At 37.2% G+C, this 6,551-nt stretch overlaps 1 long non-coding RNA gene across 1 annotated transcript; it reads left to right on the top strand.

Moving 5' to 3' along the window:
* Window positions 1-78: 78 nt before the first annotated feature.
* On the top strand, window positions 79-1,621 carry LOC141364330 (uncharacterized). The gene is made up of 3 exons (XR_012370086.1): window positions 79-339; window positions 469-528; window positions 858-1,621. It is a non-coding gene; the product is annotated as an uncharacterized lncRNA (long non-coding RNA).
* The last annotated feature ends 4,930 nt before the right edge of the window (window positions 1,622-6,551 follow it).

Raw genomic sequence — 6,551 nt, 5'->3', positions numbered from 1 at the left:
TTGACGGGAGGGGTTAGTGAATTCCTCTGGACATTCAATACTTTTTTGGAAACAGCCGGGCTGGTTTGCGTCTCCATGCCCCATGTCTATTTTATGGATCTGGATGGCGATTCGCTGTTGCTAGACATTTGACCGTTTATATGTCTATATAAGGGGTGTGATGGGCCAGGCGAAGTCCTTAAGACTTCAAGGCAAGCAGGATACGTTCCTAACAACAGCTAGATGGGCCATCCTGTGAAAAACAAAATTAAAGGTTCCTATTGTATGGTTCGTTGAAGGAACATCCACAGAAGTTTCACAAAATGTTTGTTGGTAGTGGAAAGGGTTCTTTATTAAAAGGTAAGAAAGACATGGTTCTTATAAGAACTGTTGAATGAAAGGTTCTTTGTGGAACCAAACATGGTTCCTCTATGGTATCGCTTTGATGAACACTTTTATATAAATATGTATTTCTGTGATTTCTTACAGGAATGAGTGGGATGGTGAAAAGTTGTTGGTTGAAATCCTGGAACATTCTTAAAACGAAAGGTGCCAAAAATGTTTTATTTTTGCAACAAAGCCATTCACTCTAACAAACAAAGGAGGTACATGATGAGACATAAGAACCATTTTTGGCTCTATGGTTCCATAAAAGAACCTTTAGCATCTAAAGAACCTTTTTGTTTCATTTTTTAAAGACTATAAAATGGAAGAAATGGTTCTTTAAAGGAACCTTTGACTTAATGGTTCTTTGGGCAACCAAAAATTGCATCGCTGTGAAGCACCTTTATTTTTAGGAGCGTAGAACTACTTTTCATTCCCAAATAAACCTTTCAGTCAGCAGTTCTTAAAATAACCAAATGTTTCTTTTTGTACAGCAGAAAGGTTCTGTTGAAGGCCCTTTATGGAACCGCACAGCCTGACAAAGAACCTTCACACAGATTTTTAAGAGTAAAGATGATCTCAAATGTTTATTTGAGCAAGACACTTAACCTCGGATTACTCATTGGCACTGGACCTGATATCGGTGAAGTCATTCGGGATATAAGCAGTCACCAACGTTAACATTTTGAACAACCATCAACCTCACCTCACGAGCCAAAAAATCTTGATTATTTGTACACTCCGGGCCTGTAAGTTTCCCATAATAAATGCAAGTCAATGTTTGATTCCTTTGGATGTAACCCCAAACTACTCCCTATATTGTCCTTCAGTGTGTCCTATTCCCGTGTGTCCTATTCCTCCACACATGCTCCTCAATGTATTTTTAGTGCTGTCTTAACACCCGAGCACCTGCCCCAGTCTGTACATTTCAAGACACATACCCAAGTGGTTCAACATAACGCGCTAATTTACAAAAATAAACCTGGTTTTAAATAATACTCAGTTGTTCCGCAGTAATCCTGTACTAAAGTATTTTGCTTGCCAAAATAAAATATTTTTTTGACAGACGCAATCGACTTTAACATTGCATAACGAAAGAAATCAGAAACAGAGCTTTTTCCTCCCCTTAGATAGTTTGTGGGTAAATTTGTGTGCCAACATCATGTCTATGCTGTTTTGTTTGTTGTATTGATATGAAGTATTTTAGTGTGATTTAGACTGACATTATTTGGAGTTTATTTAAAAAATTGTAACGGGAGAAATGTGCTTAATAAACAAAGTTTATGAAATCAGCTTTTTTTATTTGTACGACATGACTTTGTAAAGTTATTTTTACGACATCATGTTTCCTGTTACCATTTACATCGCAATGCAAAAGGGTTTCAGTATTACCATTTGTTTTTTACATGTACATGTGAATGAACGGTGGATCTTCCTTCCTAAACAGCTTTTATATGAGTGTGTGGTGACATGCTTAATCCACTGCTGTATCCTGCGAATATAAACAAGCCACTGACCATACGGGTAAATATTTTTAACACAAAATAGCATGAATACCTCAGTGCTCTGCAACTTTACTGCCAGCAAGAAACTCGAGACACAATTCACGTGACATAAAACACCAAGACAATGAAATTCAGTTCTCGAAATGCTTCAACTTTTCTTTAAGGCATTTATACTGTTAGAAAAATGGTAAAATATGTACCCCAGCTGTCACTGGTAATTTAATGTAATTTAATGAAGAAAATGTTGTTAAACTTTTGTCTTGTAGATAAAAAAGGATTTGAAAATGTAAGTTTATATACTTGGCCAGAAGACGTGTCTTTTAAAAGAGGAACTATATTTTATGGCGTAATAGCACTTTTGGGAGTACTTCGACTCGCCTGAAAAGTCCGCTCCCCTTCTACCTCTCATAATGGGAGAGGGAGGGTGTTACTGCGCCAAGTCGAAGTACTCCCAAAAGTGCTATTACGCCATAAAATGTAGCTCCTCCTTTAAATCCGCTTAGAAAAGCGCCACGCTTCATTTTGTACCACCAAACTTGCTCGCACAACTACTCGTCCCAAACAGGAAAAACGTTGATGTGTCTGGTCACTTCCAACCCCACCCCCAAATGGCACCATTGAATGAATAGGCCCAAGCTACATGCTTTCGAAGCGTCGCAGCGCGCCCCAGCGCCCACGTGCACGCACACAGACGACAGAGGGATGCACCAACAATCCCCAGCCAAGGCAATAACACACCTTAATATTGAAAATGAGTAGACCATTCCTTTAAACATTTGATTTTTACCATTTTGTAATCTTTTTAGCCGATCTCCGGGTCCGGCGCTAGCACCTCCAGCAGAGCCCAACACAATCCACCGAATCTGACTAGACCACTAGCATCGCACAAAAAAATAACCAAAGAGTTTCAACATTTTCCCATTTAAAACTTGACTCCTCTGTAGTTACTGTACATCGTGCACTAAGACCGACGGAAAACTAAAAGTTGCGATTTTCTAGGCAGATATGGCTAGGAACTATACTCTCATTCTGGCTTAATAATCAAGGACTTTGCTGATGTAACATGGCTGCAGCAGGCGTAGAGATATTACGCAGTGCCCGAATATAGTCCCCTTGGTTACTTTCAATAGCAGGGGACTATTTTCAGGCAGTGTGTAATATCACTACGCTTGCGGTCTTAGTATACGATAATAGGAAAAATATTGAAACTCTTTGGTTATTGTTTAGCGTGATGCTAATGGTCTAATAAGATTCAATGGATTGTGCTAAGCTATGCTAAAAGTGGTACCACCAGACCCGGCGATCAGCTGAATGGATTCCAAAATGGTAAAAATGAAATGTTTAACTCCAGGGGAGCTGGAAAATGAGCATATTTTAGAATCAAGTGGAATGTCCCTTTAAACACTGTTTATATGGGTGTCATTTTGGTTTAACCCACAATCCCCCATGAGTACAAATATATACAGTAACAAGCTGGCTAGAGTTATAAATAAAGCATTAGCTGAGAAGCTACTTGTCTGTTAACCAGCTTTCTCCAATCCAGCTAACATCGTATTTCATCAAAAATATGCATTAATGAAACGCTCTTAAGGACATGATTATCTTAATATGTTTTTCCAAATTTTTTTAAATAAGCATTTAAAGACACACAAGTACCAGGGAGGATCCTTGCAGAGTAAATTGTTTACATTTGGCTCTTTTTTTCTAAACTGCTGAACGTTTATCATCTTTAGTGATCTTGTATTGTAGTAGACCCTCCCGTTTTATGGCATATGACCATCCATGGTTGGAAAGAGAGGACGTCCCGGTCTGATGTTTATCTGATGTTGGGGACCTTTGGGAAAGGAAATTTGGCAGGGGAACTCTATCTTTTCCCAAAGCCTGAACCAGTAAAACACAGCAGAGACAAGTACTTAATCATTTATAACTTTATAAAACTGTAAATAAATAAAAAATGTTACCACCAATGTTACTGCTTTTCTGCATACAGTAAGAAATGTATCACATGAAATATTTTTCATAGGTTCCTAAAATGTTCTTTGTCAGACCGAATGGTTCCATAAAGAACATTTACCATCTCAGGAACCTTTCTGCTGCACAAAAGGTTATATAGACCATTTCAGCAGTAATAACATAAACAAGCGGCTGTCGCGGTCCGCATGAACTTCCGGTAAACTCCGCTAAGAATAAATAACAACAAAGTTCGTTTATTTATATAACAAGCAAAAAACAACACATAGATTACATAGGAAACCAAAACATTTATTATTTTCGACGAGGCATTTGTTCAAGAGATCAGTTTAGCAACTAGTCAGACCATTAAAAAAACGAAACCGGAAGTAAGGTTCGGATCCAGACGTGTATCACGTGCGTCCGATGAAACCGTCTATAATGATAAAATGTTATAATAATGTAGGTAAAAAAATGGTTCTTTCTTGAAATGTTCTTTGGTGATCCTAAAATTTCACTTTTTTAAAAAAAAATTTAAGAGCACAAAATGTTTGTCTTCTTTGAGGCTCTGCTAAATGCTATCCGGAAGCTTCTTATGGGGGGGGGGGTCACACTTCCCATGTCTTTTGAGGATTATGGAATGAGGCACAGGAAACCAGAGATGGCTGACAAGCACAGAGACATTCTGCATAGATCATCTTCATATACTTTCATATACAGCTGCAAAAGTTGGAGCGAGTTAATTTGTGATGCAGTGATACGGGTACAGCACATTTTGCTCTATTTTTATTCGCCTTATTTATTAGTGGCACCAACATCGCTATTACTGTCCCTCAGGGTTAGCAATTGAAACAAACCCATTAACCTATAATCTGTTAATGATGGGTTGATCCAAACCATGGTTGGACAAACCTAACTGCTAAATTAACCTACACTGTAAAAAATTATTTGCTGCCTTAAACTTAAAAAAGTCATGTCAACTTATTATTATTTATCTTGACTAGAGATGAGTTGTTATAACTTATAAAATGAAATTGACTTTTTTCAACTATATTTTAGATATATATGCTATAGTCACATAAATTTTTGATTCTTTTTTCGTGATATTGTCAGGAATTTCCACGTTTTTTCGCGATCACAAACCTCTGTTTACGTGTCATTGTCATGCACTGGTTACTCAACTGTTCTGACCTATTTTCTTACCATTGTCGCTTCAGTTTAGGGTTAGATTTACATAAAATTACATCCTTGCCCAAACCCAACTCTAACCCTATCGCCAGGCAACAATGGTTTAAAATCAGAAAATATTAAAAAATAAATCAGAAAAAATTGTATACACCAATATTTAAAGTGACATCCTAATGCAAACATCAAATCGAACCCTAACCGAAGCGACAATGGTAAGAAAATAGGAAAATGCTGTTGAGTAACCAATACATGACAATGACACATAAACAGAAATTCGTGATGCAATCACGAAAAAACGCGGGAAAATAATCAAAAATATACGTGACTATATCACGAAATTTCGTGAGACTGGGTAGATTTTATAAGTTGTAGTAAGTCATCTCTTGTCAAGTCAAATAATAGCGAGCTGGCATGACCTGCAAATCCGAGCTGATTCAACAAAAAAAATGAAGGCATTAAAAAAAAATTCAGTGTATGCTGGGTTGTTTCAACCCGTGGTTGGGTCATATATAGACATTTAAGCTCCCAGCAGTTGGGTTTGTCAATATTTTACACAGCTTGACCATTCAATAACCTATCTTACATAATTTATAGACAGACAGACAAATAAATAGATCACCCTGGCAAGACCTAGCAACCAGCCAGAACACCATACCAACCACATAACAATGCCCTGGTTGCCTTAAAATTTTAAGTAAATTCAACTTAAAAAATATTAATTAACTCTATATAAAATGTGGTATATTTTTTAGTTGAATTTACAAATTTTTTTTAAAACTATCAGGTAACTTTTTTTTTTAAAGTTGAACCAACGTTTTGTTTTACAGTTCAATGAGACAACTTGCATGTTCTTGATAAAAATATTAAATATAATTTATTTGGCAAGTTCACTGGGTCATAAAATTCTGCAGCAAGTATAACATTTGTCTTGAGCTCTCAGATTTCATTACATTAGGTTGATAAAAATAGAGGATGAAGTAATAAATTAAGAAAAGGTTGAGATTGAGAGGTGGAGGGTGGCCGAAAGTGTTACCCGAGTGAGTCGAGCAGCTGTTTGTACTGTATATCCTGACAACAAGCTCCTGCCATATGTGTGCTTAGTTTTTCATTTAGAAAAAATATAAAAGTTGTTTCTCAAGAGTTTCCAAACTGTAAACCCAACCCATATACAGTATATATACTTTATAGCTCCACCAAATTTCCCTGGAGAATTCATCCTCTCTGACATGTTTCACCCTCAGATACCATCTGAGAATGTCTGGGACATTGTGGGGTGTATATATAGATAAAGTGGATGAACCAGTGGAGAATTAGAGAGGGGGGTCAGGGGGAGAAAGTGGTGGAGATGCAACCTGACCTCACTGTAACTTGAGCGCCCCCGAAAAAAAACCTAGCAAAGGGGGTGAAGACATGCGTACATACGTAAGTTAAGGGAAATGTATACGAGCTTGCTTGCTTCAGTTCATTCATGTCAGTGAATTTAAAGTCCTTGTTATTGCCGGTGGTTTGTACACAACATTTATCTGACATTTATTTTCTCTGAAA

This window comes from Misgurnus anguillicaudatus, chromosome 6 (genome assembly GCF_027580225.2).
Source record: "Misgurnus anguillicaudatus chromosome 6, ASM2758022v2, whole genome shotgun sequence".
NCBI classification, from domain to species: domain Eukaryota; kingdom Metazoa; phylum Chordata; class Actinopteri; order Cypriniformes; family Cobitidae; genus Misgurnus; species Misgurnus anguillicaudatus.
The sequence above is the reverse complement of the archived record's forward strand: the minus strand, read 5'-3'. Positions and strand labels throughout refer to the sequence as shown.